Source organism: Phalacrocorax carbo, chromosome Z, assembly GCF_963921805.1.
Source record: "Phalacrocorax carbo chromosome Z, bPhaCar2.1, whole genome shotgun sequence".
Lineage (NCBI taxonomy): Eukaryota > Metazoa > Chordata > Aves > Suliformes > Phalacrocoracidae > Phalacrocorax > Phalacrocorax carbo.
In genome coordinates, this window is record NC_087548.1 from 75,820,657 (window position 1) to 75,840,183 (window position 19,527).

The window sequence follows — 19,527 nt, forward strand, 5'->3', positions numbered from 1 at the left end:
GAATGCTGAAGACGACGTCGCTTATGTGACGCCCTGTCTCCACCAGTTCTGCCTGGGCTGCATTGTGCGGTGGGCAAAGAGGAGACCGTCGTGCCCCCTTTGCAGGCAGCCTGTCAGCAGCATCATTTACTCTGTGCAGTCAGAGGACGATTTTTTGCGGGTGGTTCTTCCACGTCCCTCAGGTCTGTCGGTTGACGGCCGCCAGGACGAGCAGGGTGCTGCTGGGCCCGTGCCCAGGACTCACATGGCTGGCTTCCAGCCTGAGGTCTGGGCGAGCCTTTTCCGCGGCTCCTTGGAGATCCTTGAGCCCCTGCTGGCCTGGATGAACCAGGAGCTGTGGGTGCTGTTCGGGGCCCACTGGTGGGAGGTGGCTGCAGTAGTGGCCATCATCACAGTAGAGCTGTGCCGCTACGGGCTGGATGAGGAGGCCTTGGTCCGGAATCTGCAGCCCTTCCTGCAACACCAGACCGTGACATTTGTGCGCCAGCTCATCGACGTCGCCGCAGACCGGTGCGGCGAGCAGATCCTGCGGCAGCTGGAGCTTCTGGACTCCCCTGCTGCCGAGGAGCAGGAGGACAGACCCACGGCCACTCCCAGCCCCGCCGCCTCCCCAGGGGGGAATCCTGTCCCCAACCCCGGATTGCAGGAGGAGCCCCATGCGGAGCTAGGGCGGACGGTGGCAGAGCCCTCCACCGCTGGCCAGGGTGGGGAGGGCTCACCAGGGGGTCCCCGGCAGCCCCAGAAGAGGAGGGCCAGTGGCTCCCAGGCCTCGCCAGCCCACAAGAGGACAAGAGGCCCTGCAGCCAGCTCCAGCTCCCGCAGCTGCAGCTGCACCAGCTCCCGGGGGGGGACTCCTGTCTCCAGCCTGGCCTCCTCCAGCAGCCCTGCGAGCTCTGATGCTGAAGACCAGCCCAGCTCATCAGTGGCTGCCCTCCGTGGGGGTCCCACCTGCCCCCCATCTGCGCCCGTCCCTGCCGAGCAGGAGCAGCCCCAGGAGGAGCCGGGGGAGGTGGTGGCGCTGGCAGGTCCCTCTGCCCAGGCCTGCAGCCGCAGGCCCTCTGCTCCTGATCCAGGCGGAGACCGCTCGCGTGGGGGGCCCCGGAAGCCCCAGAAGAGGAGGGCCAGTGGCTCCCAGGCCTCGCCAGCCCACAAGAGGCCATGCCGCCGGCAGCACTAGGGTGCCTCAGAAGCCAGGAAAACCAGGGCTGGTCCGGTAGCTGGGGCATGCGCTGGCCCCCAAGGGGACTTGGAGGCACTTGTTAGTAACCTAAGGATGAAAGAAGAAAATAAAACTATGAACTATGAAAACTGCAGGAAAAGTCTTAGTCTCTCATGACAAGCAGTGCAGCTGGCATTGCAGTCGCTGCCACCCGTGATGCTTTCCCCTCCTTCCCCTGGTGCTGCGAACACCTTCCCCACCATACCTCATGAGTCTGTTGCAATGTGAGGCCTATGGGGCCTGTCTGGTGGGAAGGGTACATCTGCGTAGCCTCTTGCAGGTGTGGGGATATCTCTAGGTCCTGCCGGTGCCCCATCACTCATTAGCCCAGGCCTGGCTTCCACACTTCACCTTTTGTTTTGGTATCTTCAGACTCTACTCTCCTTAGAGCCTTTGCTACTTGCCATGCACTTGGTAGAGTTGCACCGTATACATTTTTCTCTGCATAAGCTCATCTCGGTGCTGGGGTCTGTTTAAAACCATGGTAATACCCTCCGAGGTGAGTAGTAGTGCAATGAAAGTGCCATGGCCACCTAGTCAGCAGAGTAAGTGCTGTGGAAGGTCAGCCTGTGAAAACTGAGCTCGAGGCTGGCCAGGCCACATCCTGGCAGAAGAAGCCTGAGCATCATCAGCTGGCAGGCCTTACACACACACTCCATGCAGAATGTAGCCCTGCTGCTGGCATGGCTGTGTGCTCTTCTGGGGCTGTGTGGCTCAGGGGTTGAGGTGCTGCAGGTCCCCCCATTGGGCATGTGGACTGAAGGCAGGATTGGCCTCAGGTCCTGAGAAGAGCAGAGGCACAATCCCCTCTGCTTGGATGCCCCTGGCAAGGGGTGGGAATGCATTGCACCTTTGTCTTCCTTTGGGATGCTCTGGCTTTAGCAAAGGTGCTCTTCACTGGAAGCATCTTCCCCGTGTGATCTGGGTTTGTTACAAGTAGTTTCACGTGGTCTGTGTGGAGTCCTTGTGCGGATGCTCTTTGCAGTACATGGAGCACTGAAAGAGCATTGCTAGCCTGGGACTTGGCACGAGCTTCCAAACACATGGGGACCCACAGCAACTGCAGTCAGTCCGTGCGGTCTTCTCACCTCCCCACTCTTTGCAAGTGTGTGCGTGGCCTTCTCTGGGGAGAGATCTGCTGTTCGTTTCCATCTGGCTTTTCAAAACCGATGCCTGCAGGCAGAAATGGTGTGCTTGGGGGCTTGTTCTGACCTGGGAGCGGAAAAGCTGCACAGCTAACAAAAGCAATGGAAGCTGAACTGTGCCATCTTCTGGGCTGTCCCTTGGGCTGTCCCCAAAGGCCTGGTGTCTCCCCCGCCTGCATTCCTGCAGAAGCGAGAGCACAAAGCACAGGAGTGACAGCTCCTCCCCACTTGAGAGCTGTCAACTGTTAGTTCATTTCTGGAAGCAGGTGTCAAAAATCCACCTTTAGGTGAACAAATCAGTAGGAACTGCTGTTTTGAAAGCAAAGTCGCTAAGCGGCCAAGTATGTCAGGATGCAGTTGGGAACAATGTGAGCTCTTTCCTGGGATTCTTACACCAAGAGACAACTCCCAGCAGTGGCAAAGGTGATGCGTAACTTGTCATGCAGTTTGATATCATACATAACTTACCTCTTTTGTCTATTAGTAAAAAGTATGCCCATGAATTGAATCATGAAACTTAAATTTATGCTGAGGCTATAAACTTTGCTTAGTGACAAAATTTCTAATGAGTAACAAGACACTGAAAAAATAACTACTGTTAATACTGGGGGAGAAATCTGCAGATCAAAATCATTTGGCAGAACATAGTGAGACGTGATCATGCAGCACACTCTTCTTTGGTAAGATAACAGTTGCCTGCAGTGAAGTTTTATTTCCTTCTGCCTTCACTCCCCTGACTGCTGGTTGCTTTGCCAAACTCAGATACCAAAAGTACCCAACATCCTGATGTTAAACATCTTTCATTACCCCAGTAGAATTAACTGTACATATGCATCATTTATGCTCCGCACTGTGATAAATGTGCTTTTCTGCCAATCTCTGGGGATGCAGGCACTGTTGAATGAGCCCAAAATAAATAGCAGTCATAATGCTTTAAACACAAGAATTTCCAAATAGGAAAACAAGTTCAGGACTTAAATAAGCTGGTCAGATGATGACTCTTTGACACTGAGCAGCAGAATCTTTAGAAGATATAAGGTAGAAAAGCTACAGCAGACTGAATTCCAAGAACCTTTCCTGCCTTTCCCCATTTTGTATGAAAGTTGACCTAATTCTCATGCTTGCCATATAATAAGTAAGAAAACAGAAATGAAAAAGAAAATGAAAAGAGGGAAAAAAAGAGGGAAAAGGAAAGAGGAAGAGGGGAAGGAAAAAACCCCAGTTACTGTCATCTTTTGTGGGAGAAAGGCATATTCTTACTCCTGGCATATCAAATGTTTTTGCATGTGTTTTGTGATAACAAAAATAAAAATTTTTTGAACTTTGAAAAGTGGAAACTTCTGCAGAGAGATGACGTTTGGTACAAAACAAACATCCAGGCACCCTAGTTACCCTAAGTAGTTATGGTATTCCTCAAGCCTTCATAACAAAGAGATGCTCCGTATTGAAGAAAAGAGTCTTGGCTTTTTCATTTGGATTTTCTACTGGAGGACAAATCTGTATTTCTAAGAAAACACTGTTCTTTTCATAATACTCAGCCAAAGGCCTTACTGAATTCTGCCATGGGAAAATAAATCCATGAGGGAAACATGTGTTAAAACAACTCAGATTAAATGCCTCCAGAAATACTTGGGTTCATGAACACCAGGTGCAGATAAAAGATGGGAAACTGAGTCTTTTCCCATTAAGAAATTGAATTTATTAAAATTATCAAGCTTAAAGGGAAAATTGTTCACTAACATATAAAGCATTGGAGGTTAGCCAGTTAATTAAAAGGAGATTTTCTTCCTTTCAGTTGTTCCCATAGTTTTCCCCTCTTAATAAATTTGCTGCTGAGTTATCTTATTTTAACCAAACTAAAAATGGTAGAAGAATTTCTTCTGTCAGAGTAAATGTTCGATCACTCAAGACATAGCAAAAATAATATGCAGGGGATACAGTTAAGCTTTTAAAAAAGGAAACAGTTCTTTAGCTCAGGCTGAAGAGCATCATCTTGCATAGGTCCTTACCTTTCTCTTTTAGGTCACAAAGTGCCATTAAAATGATCAGGGGAAAAGAAGCAGATGTTACCTGGGATTAATCTTCCACAGAAAATGCTGAGAAAGAAACTGTCTTTTAGAGAGCTCCGTCTGGTTTGGGTGTATTTCTCATACGCCACGAAACCCAGACATTCATTCATTCAGCAACCGAAATAATATTTAATTTTGCCTATTTGTTAATTGATTGTTCCCTTGGATGTGGGATTGTTGCTTTGCCTTGGGAGTTAATACTGGTAGTACTGGTACAGTTACAGCAAAGCATCTTTTCTGTGTAAATGAGACCTGGGAGGTAGAGTTGCTTCCTCTTTTCCTCTCCCATCCTGTCTCTAGACTTCCCCTACACTGTGCTGATTCCTTCAGCCCTTATTTTGTGTGAAGGCACTTCTACTGTTTTTTTCTTCATCATTTATTCTGGGATTTTGTGGAGGTGAAAGAAAGAAAACATGAGATTTAATGAGTGACAATACTGAAGTTTAATAAGGAAAAAATAGTGGATACCGGTCTGTTATCTGATGAGTATGTCTTGAGCTATGCTGTTTAAAGACAAAATCAAGCTTTTCCAATAGTGCTGTACCGGCTCTCTAGAGCTGAATAGGCAGGTATGACTGAACGTTACTGTTTTGCATGTCTCCCACCTTCTTGCCACGGCCTGCAATACAGAAATATGCAGAAAGCATACACCAGAAGGTTTCTCACGAGTGCTTTCTTTGGGATTTAGCTGCCAAGGCAGCTCCATTCCTATTGGCTTATAAATGCATTTTATAAAGGAAAATCATAAGTGCATAGGGGAAAAAAAAAAGGAAGGGAATTGCTCCAAATAAATCTCCCTGCTGCATTCCTTCAGCTCACAGATTATGCTGTGAGGTGGGCATCTATGGTCATGTTTTTCAGCCTGATCTTCACACGGTCAAGCCCGTAGTTTAACACTGATTGGCATATTTGCCTTTTCCTGCAGCGGTATTTGAATTTTAGAATTTGTCCCTGGTGTTCCAATAAGGAACTTCAGTTTTGTGTTGCCTTCCGTGGCCTACCTTGTAGCCTCTGCCCATAGGAAGAGTTTGTGTTTGTCCTGCACTTGCTCTCTCTGGGCTCTCAGAAGAGGAGAAGTCCTTGAAGGGCACTTGTGGTAAGGACAGCTCTGTGCTGAAGGCGCTGACTAGAGAAGAGCTATTGTCCCATCCCAGTCCCTCTGAGGTTTTGGTTCTTTTCTTGGAGCCTGACCTTCTTCGAATCAGGATTTACTGCTCATAATCTCTTCTTGAAGAAGACTGCCTATTTTCTTGGGGAAAATATAAGCGAGGCTAGCCCTTTTCTTCCAAAATATGGGAAGAAATGGGGGTTCTCTTATTCAGGAAAAGTGCCTGACCCTTACAGGCCTTTGCCAGGAAATAGGAGCTCTGGGACATTGCTCTTTTTGGCTTGGGCATTGGTGTGCTTACTTGCTCAGTCCCCCAGACCAAGTAACTGGTAGCCGCTGGGACTGTTCCCCTTTCTTAGTCTGATTTCTGTAGATGAGATTAAAGCTTTTGGCGCTGCAATGGTTTTCACTCTGTGTTCACTCAGTCTGCATGTTGTCTGAGATATCTGGCTGCAACTGTAACATGAAAGAAAAGAAATACAAATTTCAAACAAATTATTGTATCTGCATCAAGTACTCTGGTGCTAAACTGTAAAAGGCAGTTCCCAGAAGCATGTTCTTAGTCAGGGCTGCGTGTGAACGCGCTATCTTTCCTTTGTTTTGCACAACGATAAATGGTTGTAGTTAATACATTGGAAGCCAGAAACTTTTCCCCGGTTGGGTGGCGGTGTAAAGACATCATATACACTCTGCAGACTGCAAAGCTCTTGCATGTCTGTCTGCTGTCTGTCACTTTTCTTTGTGACATAGAGGTTGTAAATATGACATAAAGTGAATACTGGATTAGTGAATCACATACTAGCCCTATCCCACAGTAGGTATGGCCAAATACAAGAGGAATGCTCACCAAACAGTCCATGCAGCTTTTGTCATTCATTGAAGATAAACTGTCCGATGAACAGCAAACACGTAGAACTCTGATCACAGCCATGATCTATACATTTAGAGAAGTTGGTGCCTGGTCAAGTTTCTGCACACTTAAACAGAGTAATCATTGGAGCCGCTTGGTTTCCATCAGAATGTTATTGCATTGCATTTACAACTCAACGACATGTTTATATTGTGATTTTCAACCCCAAGAATAATAAAACACTCTGCACCTGCTGCATTAGAGAAAATTCAGTGACTTTTGAGGTGGAAGGCAACAATTTTAGCCAAAACAACCATGTAACAGCTTAGAATTTGAAAATTTGCTTTCATTAAAGTTAAGGCCAGAATTCAATTATGTAAATCACAGCTTTGAAAATTGTATATATAAAAAAAGGCAAACAAACAACAAACCAACCAAAACCCTTCATTTTTAAAACAAAAACAAATCTTGAAATTTTTTTGCTATTTTGAAGGCTTTTTCATAATTTGACTTTTTTTCTACCATGGTGTCTTTTAGGCAGCAAATTCCTTCTGTTATTTGTGTGAAGAAAAAATAACCCAAGGAAAGCACAACTCCCTTTTTTTTTTTTTTTAAAAAAAAAAAAACAAGTAGCGTTTACCTGCAAAAAAGAAATTAAAGAAATTTACCTAATCTGGCACATATTTAGTGTATTATTAACTGCTAAGTTGTAGGTTTCTCACAGAAAGTTAGGAGTGTTTCTCTCAGACGGCATCGGCTTATTTTACTGCATCGCCCACACATGATATGGCTTTGATTTTCTCAGTAACCTGGTTGCTGGAGACTGGTCAGGCTCTTAGAGTGCTCTGCGTACCAGGCTGCATGTTGAAAAGAAACTTTACCTAGAGCAAGAGAAAGGCTCTGTGCTTGCCAAGGCGGGTGCACAGGTGGCCACTCGGGAAGGGAGGTCGCCAGGAGAAAGGACGGGAAGCGAGGCAGGAGGAAGTGAACTCTCCGCCACTCACTTTCGAGTGACAGTACTGTTCAGAAAATGTACACAAGGGATCTGCTATCCCTGGCATAAACGTCCCTGGGGAGTTTTCCAGAGTTGTTGGGTAAACCCTGACTCAGCAAAACGCCGTGGGATTTAGGGAGGTGAGAATTTCACCCATAATGATGCAGCAGCTGTTTTCTTCCTGAGGCTGAGCTTTGACAGGGGCTCAATTGTTCTTTCCCTTGTGCAGTTACGTAGGTGGAGAGGGAGGTGCTGATCTCTTCTCCCTCGTACCCAGTGATAGGACACGTGGGAATGGTTCAAAGCTGCACCGGGGAAGGCGTAGACTGGACAGTAAGGAAGCATTTCTTTACCAAGACAGTGGTCAAACACTGGAACAGGCTTCCAAGGGAGTGGGTCATTGCCCCAGGCCTGTCAGTGTTCAAGAGGCCTTTGGACCAAGCCCTTAATAACATGCTTTTACTTTTGGTCAGCCCTGAAGTTGTCAGGCAGTTGGACTAGATGGTCATTGTATGTCCCTTCCAACTGAAATTATTCCATTCTATTCTATTCTATTCTATTCTATTCTATTCTATTCTATTCTATTCTATTCTATTCTATTCTATTCTATTCTATTCTATTCTATTCTATTCTAAATATTTTTCCACCAGATCTGCAATGAATGAAAAATTCTGTTTGCCTGGAATTCATCAACTTGGTAATAAACGGAGAGACGCATTCCTTTTACCTGTTGTTATTTCTGCAATTATCTTTTGTGAAGGAGTTCTTTTAAATATTTTTCCTCTAAGCCAGGCATTTTTTGAACAATTTGTATTCAGGGAGATGTAAAGTTCAAGGGATGCACACAAATAAAGGAGGCGGTGAGTGTAGAAAGTCACAGATTCATAAACATGGTGAGAGAGTACTTATGGCTTACAAACAATGGCACACAGAACCATGAGCTTTGAGTAGCCAGAGATATACCGTGTTCACCCTGGAGCTGGATTTTTGTGCCATTAAACAAGAGGTACAATATAGTTATTTTCAGTGATGGCACCCACTTGGAATCTTAACCTTTAATAGGATGTAGGATTAGAAGTACTAAACATATCCTTCAACTGATCTAATAAAACTAATAAAGAAAGCAAATTTGTAATAATCTGGCTCCTGTCTTGAAAGAAATTCCTGAAAGGGTCGTCAGGGTTTTTCAGATTGCTATGGATGGTATGGGAAAAGAAAGAAAAAGACCTGGAAAATGTGGTAAGAAACTTAATTTTGATGAAAATAAAATGAGATTTGCATCAGGCTAGCATAAACATCATTCTGTTGCTATATTGGGATGTTCATGAAGGCTCCAGACTAGAAATGATGTGTTGATGGAAACTTTTCACTGAAATCTGGACAGGTTTTTTTCAGTTCTCTCTGGCCATGCCCTGTAAGTCAACAAATAAGCTTAAGGAGCTAAAAATGGGCAAAGTGATAGGAAAAGGTAGCAGCTTAGATGGAAAAGTTGCTCCACTGATTAAGAAAACGAGATAATTCAGTACATATATTTTGGGAAGGGAAACTTCTGAACTGCCCGGACATCTCTTTCTGTGAAGCCCTTAAAAACATTATTTTTCCAGCTACTTCTGGAATACTTCTAATGAACATGAAAATTGCTTCTCAGGCATAGTCTCAAAAAATGAGAAGACATTTTAGAATTGGATTGAATGGTCTGGAGATTAACATTTTCCTTGGGCTAGGAGGCTGCAAGGAAATAAATCTCAGCTGGGTGATAAAGAAAATAACCTTCTTCCACTAGGGGTTTTATTTTATGCTATGCAGAGCACTGTCTCTTTGTGGAAAACAGAAAACATAATCTGACTGCTTACTTAAGATTTCAAATAAAGATTCGTTATGTGCTAAGGGACTAGTCATTGATGTGGACATTGCAAATTAATCCCTGAGTGAAAAAAAAGATCTCAACAAGTTTTCTGATACTATTAATAATAGGCATACTGGACTGTTTTTGAAATCCTATGCTGCTACCATCTTTCAAAGAATATTACACCCTTCTTTCATGGAGAGGAATCAATGAAGAGTCCCCCCAGCCTTAAACTGTATTTTTTTTTTTTTTTTGATGCAAGCAGGAAGATCAGATAGTTCAGGCTGTAAACCCCGGAGTCTTTATATGGGAGCAGGAGTTCAATGCTTTGGAAAAAGAAAAAAATATTTGAGAGGGAATTAAATTTAAAGATAAAACCCCAAATGACAATGTAATATTCACCTGAGTTCTTCATTAATTCCCTAGTTCTTTGCTGTCTCTAGCTGGTTAAACATTCTTTTGCCATCAACAAATTATAATAATCTTTTACTTCTCTACACACAACATTCTCATTGTGTCTCACTGATAAAGGCTGTTCTTTTCTTCCCATTAGCATTTATATCTGTTCTTTCAGCAGATTATTTTATTATTTCCTTATTACCTATAAGGAAATTTTCTATACTGCAGCGTCCTTTGGGATTTGCAGATGCTCATGCTAAATCTATGTCCCAGCCTAGCAAAGGATGTGTCGTTTTGGAGCGCTTCTCCACGTTCAGGCAGTGATGTTCTAACTGTGGGTCTTCACAAAGGAAAGGAGAGCTCAAAAGTCAGTGTTAATCTCCCATACCATGATACGGATCAATCAAGCAAAACATTGGGAATAGCTCTGGTTATGCTGCAAGAAGTGTTTTTCTAAGAGCAAAAAAATTGGAAGCTAAGGGAAAAAGCAACTGTGGGAAAATAAAGGGAGTGAACAAAAATGGAAAGGGAGGCGGTGATGTATGCTGGCATATCAGTTCAGAGTTTTTGTGGCACACGATCCTAGATTCATACACTTATGCTGTCCCTCACCTAATTATGCTGTGCACTTCGGTTTGGCCCACATGGCAAAGCCGAATCGACTGTAGGTGGCTGATGTGAGAAGTGAGTGCCACATACTGGAGAGGTGACAGTAGCGCGTGTGGATCAGTGGGCCGCGCATGGGGAGGAAGGGAGTGGAGGCACAGGATGCAGTGTGCCGGGGCTCTGATGTCGTTCAGGGAAATTTGTTACCTGCATGCTCTAGGTCTGACTAGCATGCCGTTAGCTCATGGTACTGGGACTTTGTTGGGTTTTTCCATCTGCTCTGGGATAGGAGCAAGTTGTGCAAGAGCAGAAAATGCGTGAAAGCACAGCAAATTTTGGAAGAGGTTAATCCCAGGTTTGGGGAAAATGGTATGCCAAAATCTCGTTGCACAGTAAAATATTTTCACTTTTTATTTTAATGTGGTACCATTGGCAAGGTTTCAGCTATCACATGTCAGCATTGGTTATGAGTACACAAAAAGGAGAATCAGTTTCTCTCAGTGTGCTAGATGGAGGTACTGGTGTGATACAAGTGCCAACATTTGGAAATGCAGAAGCAGGTTTTAAAGCCAGAAATTGCCTGTTTTTTAAAACTTACCATATTTTGCAAATCCAATAATTCTGTTAAATCCATCTTTTTTTTAAAAAATAAGTATTCTTCAAAGGTTAGTGCTAAACCCTCCAATAAACACCCTTGAAAGAGCGATTGTCCACTACATCTTGCCCTGAAGCCGCAGTCCATCAGTCAGAGAGGGGGTGTTTCTCATGGGTTCTTCAGGAGATGATACTGTTGCAACTATTGCTGTCTCAAGTCTCATTTCCAGGGGGTCTCTCAGTTTATTATCAAATCGATGAGTTCCAGGCAAACAGCATTTGCCATTGTACTGCCATTTAAATTAAACCTAAGCTACATAGGCTGACAAGTAAAAGAAAGTCAGAGAAAACCTTTTTGGGCGTCAACTTCCTGTAGCGAAAACCCCTCCGCAAATCGCTGAAAGTGAGATTGGTGCTTCTGCTGTAGCCAGGGCATGTTCTGTGCAAACCGGGCCTTGGAGTTTGAGCTTATGGCTTTGTAGGCAGTAGAGATTACTGGTGGCTTCTTGTCACCTGTTGTGTCCCAGCTATGTCACGACTAGACAACTTGTGCTTGCAGTCAGACATACGCAAGCCGTAGAAGAGTGGCTGGCTTCTAAGCACTTCAAGGAATATGGGAATGGTTACATTTTTCATCTTCCTAAGGGCCAGTACCAGCCAGGACACTACCTGTGCGAGCACCGTAGGAGCAGACGGCCGACTGTGATGTCACCGAGCGGTGGACTGCGACATCAGCGGGCGATGGACTGTGACCTCACGTCCCTCGCTGCTTATATCTGGGCGCCGGCGGGGCCTGGCCCAGCCTGGCTCCTGCCTGGACTCCTGCCGAGCGTGCCTGCGAGGCCTGGAGGGTGGAGCGAGGCTTCTCCTGGTGCCGGGTGGTGCTTTGGGGGCTGCCGTCGGCAGCTCTCGGTGCCCGTCCCCGAGCCATCCCCTGTGTTTCCCCGGCCCTGCCTGCTTCAGGCGGCCGGGCACCGCGGGACGCGCTAGCAGCAGCGGAGGTGAGCTGTGCAGGGAAATGTCCCCCCAAGGTGGCCATGAGGCTTGGGGAGCTGGGAGGGCGTGCTTCTCGAGGGGCCTGGGTATTTCCTCCTCCCCTCCTTCCCCCCCATCCACGGGGCAGCAAGTGACCACGGCCTCTCTCCCTCTTGCAGTGTGTGACACCAGCGAGGGGAAGCAGCTCCTCATCCTCAGCTCTCCCCTGCCTGCCGCAACAAGCAAACATGGCCACGGAGGGAGAGCAGAGCTGCCCCATCTGCCGGAATGCTGAAGACGACGTCGCTTATGTGACGCCCTGTCTCCACCAGTTCTGCCTGGGCTGCATTGTGCGGTGGGCAAAGAGGAGACCGTCGTGCCCCCTTTGCAGGCAGCCTGTCAGCAGCATCATTTACTCTGTGCAGTCAGAGGACGATTTTTTGCGGGTGGTTCTTCCACGTCCCTCAGGTCTGTCGGTTGACGGCCGCCAGGACGAGCAGGGTGCTGCTGGGCCCGTGCCCAGGACTCACATGGCTGGCTTCCAGCCTGAGGTCTGGGCGAGCCTTTTCCGCGGCTCCTTGGAGATCCTTGAGCCCCTGCTGGCCTGGATGAACCAGGAGCTGTGGGTGCTGTTCGGGGCCCACTGGTGGGAGGTGGCTGCAGTAGTGGCCATCATCACAGTAGAGCTGTGCCGCTACGGGCTGGATGAGGAGGCCTTGGTCCGGAATCTGCAGCCCTTCCTGCAACACCAGACCGTGACATTTGTGCGCCAGCTCATCGACGTCGCCGCAGACCGGTGTGGCGAGCAGATCCTGCGGCAGCTGGAGCTTCTGGACTCCCCTGCTGCCGAGGAGCAGGAGGACAGACCCACGGCCACTCCCAGCCCCGCCGCCTCCCCAGGGGGGAATCCTGTCCCCAACCCCGGATTGCAGGAGGAGCCCCATGCGGAGCTAGGGCGGACGGTGGCAGAGCCCTCCACCGCTGGCCAGGGTGGGGAGGGCTCACCAGGGGGTCCCCGGCAGCCCCAGAAGAGGAGGGCCAGTGGCTCCCAGGCCTCGCCAGCCCACAAGAGGACAAGAGGCCCTGCAGCCAGCTCCAGCTCCCGCAGCTGCAGCTGCACCAGCTCCCGGGGGGGGACTCCTGTCTCCAGCCTGGCCTCCTCCAGCAGCCCTGCGAGCTCCGATGCTGAAGACCAGCCCAGCTCATCAGTGGCTGCCCTCCGTGGGGGTCCCACCTGCCCCCCATCTGCGCCCGTCCCTGCCGAGCAGGAGCAGCCCCAGGAGGAGCCGGGGGAGGTGGTGGCGCTGGCAGGTCCCTCTGCCCAGGCCTGCAGCTGCAGGCCCTCTGCTCCTGATCCAGGCGGAGACCGCTCGCGTGGGGGGCCCCGGAAGCCCCAGAAGAGGAGGGCCAGTGGCTCCCAGGCCTCGCCAGCCCACAAGAGGCCATGCCGCCGGCAGCACTAGGGTGCCTCAGAAGCCAGGAAAACCAGGGCTGGTCCGGTAGCTGGGGCATGCGCTGGCCCCCAAGGGGACTTGGAGGCACTTGTTAGTAACCTAAGGATGAAAGAAGAAAATAAAACTATGAAAACTGCAGGAAAAGTCTTAGTCTCTCATGACAAGCAGTGCAGCTGGCATTGCAGTCGCTGCCACCCGTGATGCTTTCCCCTCCTTCCCCATGTGCTGCGAACACCTTCCCCACCATACGTCTGCTGAAAGCTCCACATTGTATATCTCAGCTTGCCCTGAAGCCCCTGTCCATCAGTCAGAGAGGGTATTTCTCATGGGTTCTTCAGGAGATGATACTGTTGCAACTATTGCTGTCTCAAGTCTCATTTCCAGGGGGTCTCTCAGTTTATTATCAAATCGATGAGTTCCAGGCAAACAGCATTTGCCATTGTACTGCCATTTAAATTAAACCTAAGCTACATAGGCTGACAAGTAAAAGAAAGTCAGAGAAAACCTTTTTGGGCGTCAACTTCCTGTAGCGAAAACCCCTCCGCAAATCGCTGAAAGTGAGATTGGTGCTTCTGCTGTAGCCAGGGCATGTTCTGTGCAAACCGGGCCTTGGAGTTTGAGCTTATGGCTTTGTAGGCAGTAGAGATTACTGGTGGCTTCTTGTCACCTGTTGTGTCCCAGCTATGTCACGACTAGACAACTTGTGCTTGCAGTCAGACATACGCAAGCCGTAGAAGAGTGGCTGGCTTCTAAGCACTTCAAGGAATATGGGAATGGTTACATTTTTCATCTTCCTAAGGGCCAGTACCAGCCAGGACACTACCTGTGCGAGCACCGTAGGAGCAGACGGCCGACTGTGATGTCACCGAGCGGTGGACTGCGACATCAGCGGGCGATGGACTGTGACCTCACGTCCCTCGCTGCTTATATCTGGGCGCCGGCGGGGCCTGGCCCAGCCTGGCTCCTGCCTGGACTCCTGCCGAGCGTGCCTGCGAGGCCTGGAGGGTGGAGCGAGGCTTCTCCTGGTGCCGGGTGGTGCTTTGGGGGCTGCCGTCGGCAGCTCTCGGTGCCCGTCCCCGAGCCATCCCCTGTGTTTCCCCGGCCCTGCCTGCTTCAGGCGGCCGGGCACCGCGGGACGCGCTAGCAGCAGCGGAGGTGAGCTGTGCAGGGAAATGTCCCCCCAAGGTGGCCATGAGGCTTGGGGAGCTGGGAGGGCGTGCTTCTCGAGGGGCCTGGGTATTTCCTCCTCCCCTCCTTCCCCCCCATCCACGGGGCAGCAAGTGACCACGGCCTCTCTCCCTCTTGCAGTGTGTGACACCAGCGAGGGGAAGCAGCTCCTCATCCTCAGCTCTCCCCTGCCTGCCGCAACAAGCAAACATGGCCACGGAGGGAGAGCAGAGCTGCCCCATCTGCCGGAATGCTGAAGACGACGTCGCTTATGTGACGCCCTGTCTCCACCAGTTCTGCCTGGGCTGCATTGTGCGGTGGGCAAAGAGGAGACCGTCGTGCCCCCTTTGCAGGCAGCCTGTCAGCAGCATCATTTACTCTGTGCAGTCAGAGGACGATTTTTTGCGGGTGGTTCTTCCACGTCCCTCAGGTCTGTCGGTTGACGGCCGCCAGGACGAGCAGGGTGCTGCTGGGCCCGTGCCCAGGACTCACATGGCTGGCTTCCAGCCTGAGGTCTGGGCGAGCCTTTTCCGCGGCTCCTTGGAGATCCTTGAGCCCCTGCTGGCCTGGATGAACCAGGAGCTGTGGGTGCTGTTCGGGGCCCACTGGTGGGAGGTGGCTGCAGTAGTGGCCATCATCACAGTAGAGCTGTGCCGCTACGGGCTGGATGAGGAGGCCTTGGTCCGGAATCTGCAGCCCTTCCTGCAACACCAGACCGTGACATTTGTGCGCCAGCTCATCGACGTCGCCGCAGACCGGTGCGGCGAGCAGATCCTGCGGCAGCTGGAGCTTCTGGACTCCCCTGCTGCCGAGGAGCAGGAGGACAGACCCACGGCCACTCCCAGCCCCGCCGCCTCCCCAGGGGGGAATCCTGTCCCCAACCCCGGATTGCAGGAGGAGCCCCATGCGGAGCTAGGGCGGACGGTGGCAGAGCCCTCCACCGCTGGCCAGGGTGGGGAGGGCTCACCAGGGGGTCCCCGGCAGCCCCAGAAGAGGAGGGCCAGTGGCTCCCAGGCCTCGCCAGCCCACAAGAGGACAAGAGGCCCTGCAGCCAGCTCCAGCTCCCGCAGCTGCAGCTGCACCAGCTCCCGGGGGGGGACTCCTGTCTCCAGCCTGGCCTCCTCCAGCAGCCCTGCGAGCTCCGATGCTGAAGACCAGCCCAGCTCATCAGTGGCTGCCCTCCGTGGGGGTCCCACCTGCCCCCCATCTGCGCCCGTCCCTGCCGAGCAGGAGCAGCCCCAGGAGGAGCCGGGGGAGGTGGTGGCGCTGGCAGGTCCCTCTGCCCAGGCCTGCAGCTGCAGGCCCTCTGCTCCTGATCCAGGCGGAGACCGCTCGCGTGGGGGGCCCCGGAAGCCCCAGAAGAGGAGGGCCAGTGGCTCCCAGGCCTCGCCAGCCCACAAGAGGCCATGCCGCCGGCAGCACTAGGGTGCCTCAGAAGCCAGGAAAACCAGGGCTGGTCCGGTAGCTGGGGCATGCGCTGGCCCCCAAGGGGACTTGGAGGCACTTGTTAGTAACCTAAGGATGAAAGAAGAAAATAAAACTATGAAAACTGCAGGAAAAGTCTTAGTCTCTCATGACAAGCAGTGCAGCTGGCATTGCAGTCGCTGCCACCCGTGATGCTTTCCCCTCCTTCCCCATGTGCTGCGAACACCTTCCCCACCATACGTCTGCTGAAAGCTCCACATTGTATATCTCAGCTTGCCCTGAAGCCCCTGTCCATCAGTCAGAGAGGGTATTTCTCATGGGTTCTTCAGGAGATGATACTGTTGCAACTATTGCTGTCTCAAGTCTCATTTCCAGGGGGTCTCTCAGTTTATTATCAAATCGATGAGTTCCAGGCAAACAGCATTTGCCATTGTACTGCCATTTAAATTAAACCTAAGCTACATAGGCTGACAAGTAAAAGAAAGTCAGAGAAAACCTTTTTGGGCGTCAACTTCCTGTAGCGAAAACCCCTCCGCAAATCGCTGAAAGTGAGATTGGTGCTTCTGCTGTAGCCAGGGCATGTTCTGTGCAAACCGGGCCTTGGAGTTTGAGCTTATGGCTTTGTAGGCAGTAGAGATTACTGGTGGCTTCTTGTCACCTGTTGTGTCCCAGCTATGTCACGACTAGACAACTTGTGCTTGCAGTCAGACATACGCAAGCCGTAGAAGAGTGGCTGGCTTCTAAGCACTTCAAGGAATATGGGAATGGTTACATTTTTCATCTTCCTAAGGGCCAGTACCAGCCAGGACACTACCTGTGCGAGCACCGTAGGAGCAGACGGCCGACTGTGATGTCACCGAGCGGTGGACTGCGACATCAGCGGGCGATGGACTGTGACCTCACGTCCCTCGCTGCTTATATCTGGGCGCCGGCGGGGCCTGGCCCAGCCTGGCTCCTGCCTGGACTCCTGCCGAGCGTGCCTGCGAGGCCTGGAGGGTGGAGCGAGGCTTCTCCTGGTGCCGGGTGGTGCTTTGGGGGCTGCCGTCGGCAGCTCTCGGTGCCCGTCCCCGAGCCATCCCCTGTGTTTCCCCGGCCCTGCCTGCTTCAGGCGGCCGGGCACCGCGGGACGCGCTAGCAGCAGCGGAGGTGAGCTGTGCAGGGAAATGTCCCCCCAAGGTGGCCATGAGGCTTGGGGAGCTGGGAGGGCGTGCTTCTCGAGGGGCCTGGGTATTTCCTCCTCCCCTCCTTCCCCCCCATCCACGGGGCAGCAAGTGACCACGGCCTCTCTCCCTCTTGCAGTGTGTGACACCAGCGAGGGGAAGCAGCTCCTCATCCTCAGCTCTCCCCTGCCTGCCGCAACAAGCAAACATGGCCACGGAGGGAGAGCAGAGCTGCCCCATCTGCCGGAATGCTGAAGACGACGTCGCTTATGTGACGCCCTGTCTCCACCAGTTCTGCCTGGGCTGCATTGTGCGGTGGGCAAAGAGGAGACCGTCGTGCCCCCTTTGCAGGCAGCCTGTCAGCAGCATCATTTACTCTGTGCAGTCAGAGGACGATTTTTTGCGGGTGGTTCTTCCACGTCCCTCAGGTCTGTCGGTTGACGGCCGCCAGGACGAGCAGGGTGCTGCTGGGCCCGTGCCCAGGACTCACATGGCTGGCTTCCAGCCTGAGGTCTGGGCGAGCCTTTTCCGCGGCTCCTTGGAGATCCTTGAGCCCCTGCTGGCCTGGATGAACCAGGAGCTGTGGGTGCTGTTCGGGGCCCACTGGTGGGAGGTGGCTGCAGTAGTGGCCATCATCACAGTAGAGCTGTGCCGCTACGGGCTGGATGAGGAGGCCTTGGTCCGGAATCTGCAGCCCTTCCTGCAACACCAGACCGTGACATTTGTGCGCCAGCTCATCGACGTCGCCGCAGACCGGTGCGGCGAGCAGATCCTGCGGCAGCTGGAGCTTCTGGACTCCCCTGCTGCCGAGGAGCAGGAGGACAGACCCACGGCCACTCCCAGCCCCGCCGCCTCCCCAGGGGGGAATCCTGTCCCCAACCCCGGATTGCAGGAGGAGCCCCATGCGGAGCTAGGGCGGACGGTGGCAGAGCCCTCCACCGCTGGCCAGGGTGGGGAGGGCTCACCAGGGGGTCCCCGGCAGCCCCAGAAGAGGAGGGCCAGTGGCTCCCAGGCCTCGCCAGCCCACAAGAGGACAAGAGGCCCTGCAGCCAGCTCCAGCTCCCGCAGCTGCAGCTGCACCAGCTCCCGGGGGGGGACTCCTGTCTCCAGCCTGGCCTCCTCCAGCAGCCCTGCGAGCTCCGATGCTGAAGACCAGCCCAGCTCATCAGTGGCTGCCCTCCGTGGGGGTCCCACCTGCCCCCCATCTGCGCCCGTCCCTGCCGAGCAGGAGCAGCCCCAGGAGGAGCCGGGGGAGGTGGTGGCGCTGGCAGGTCCCTCTGCCCAGGCCTGCAGCTGCAGGCCCTCTGCTCCTGATCCAGGCGGAGACCGCTCGCGTGGGGGGCCCCGGAAGCCCCAGAAGAGGAGGGCCAGTGGCTCCCAGGCCTCGCCAGCCCACAAGAGGCCATGCCGCCGGCAGCACTAGGGTGCCTCAGAAGCCAGGAAAACCAGGGCTGGTCCGGTAGCTGGGGCATGCGCTGGCCCCCAAGGGGACTTGGAGGCACTTGTTAGTAACCTAAGGATGAAAGAAGAAAATAAAACTATGAAAACTGCAGGAAAAGTCTTAGTCTCTCATGACAAGCAGTGCAGCTGGCATTGCAGTCGCTGCCACCCGTGATGCTTTCCCCTCCTTCCCCATGTGCTGCGAACACCTTCCCCACCATACGTCTGCTGAAAGCTCCACATTGTATATCTCAGCTTGCCCTGAAGCCCCTGTCCATCAGTCAGAGAGGGTATTTCTCATGGGTTCTTCAGGAGATGATACTGTTGCAACTATTGCTGTCTCAAGTCTCATTTCCAGGGGGTCTCTCAGTTTATTATCAAATCGATGAGTTCCAGGCAAACAGCATTTGCCATTGTACTGCCATTTAAATTAAACCTAAGCTACATAGGCTGACAAGTAAAAGAAAGTCAGAGAAAACCTTTTTGGGCGTCAACTTCCTGTAGCGAAAACCCCTCCGCAAATCGCTGAAAGTGAGATTGGTGCTTCTGCTGTAGCCAGGGCATGTTCTGTGCAAACCGGGCCTTGGAGTTTGAGCTTATGGCTTTGTAGGCAGTAGAGATTACTGGTGGCTTCTTGTCACCTGTTGTGTCCCAGCTATGTCACGACTAGACAACTTGTGCTTGCAGTCAGACATACGCAAGCCGTAGAAGAGTGGCTGGCTTCTAAGCACTTCAAGGAATATGGGAATGGTTACATTTTTCATCTTCCTAAGGGCCAGTACCAGCCAGGACACTACCTGTGCGAGCACCGTAGGAGCAGACGGCCGACTGTGATGTCACCGAGCGGTGGACTGCGACATCAGCGGGCGATGGACTGTGACCTCACGTCCCTCGCTGCTTATATCTGGGCGCCGGCGGGGCCTGGCCCAGCCTGGCTCCTGCCTGGACTCCTGCCGAGCGTGCCTGCGAGGCCTGGAGGGTGGAGCGAGGCTTCTCCTGGTGCCGGGTGGTGCTTTGGGGGCTGCCGTCGGCAGCTCTCGGTGCCCGTCCCCGAGCCATCCCCTGTGTTTCCCCGG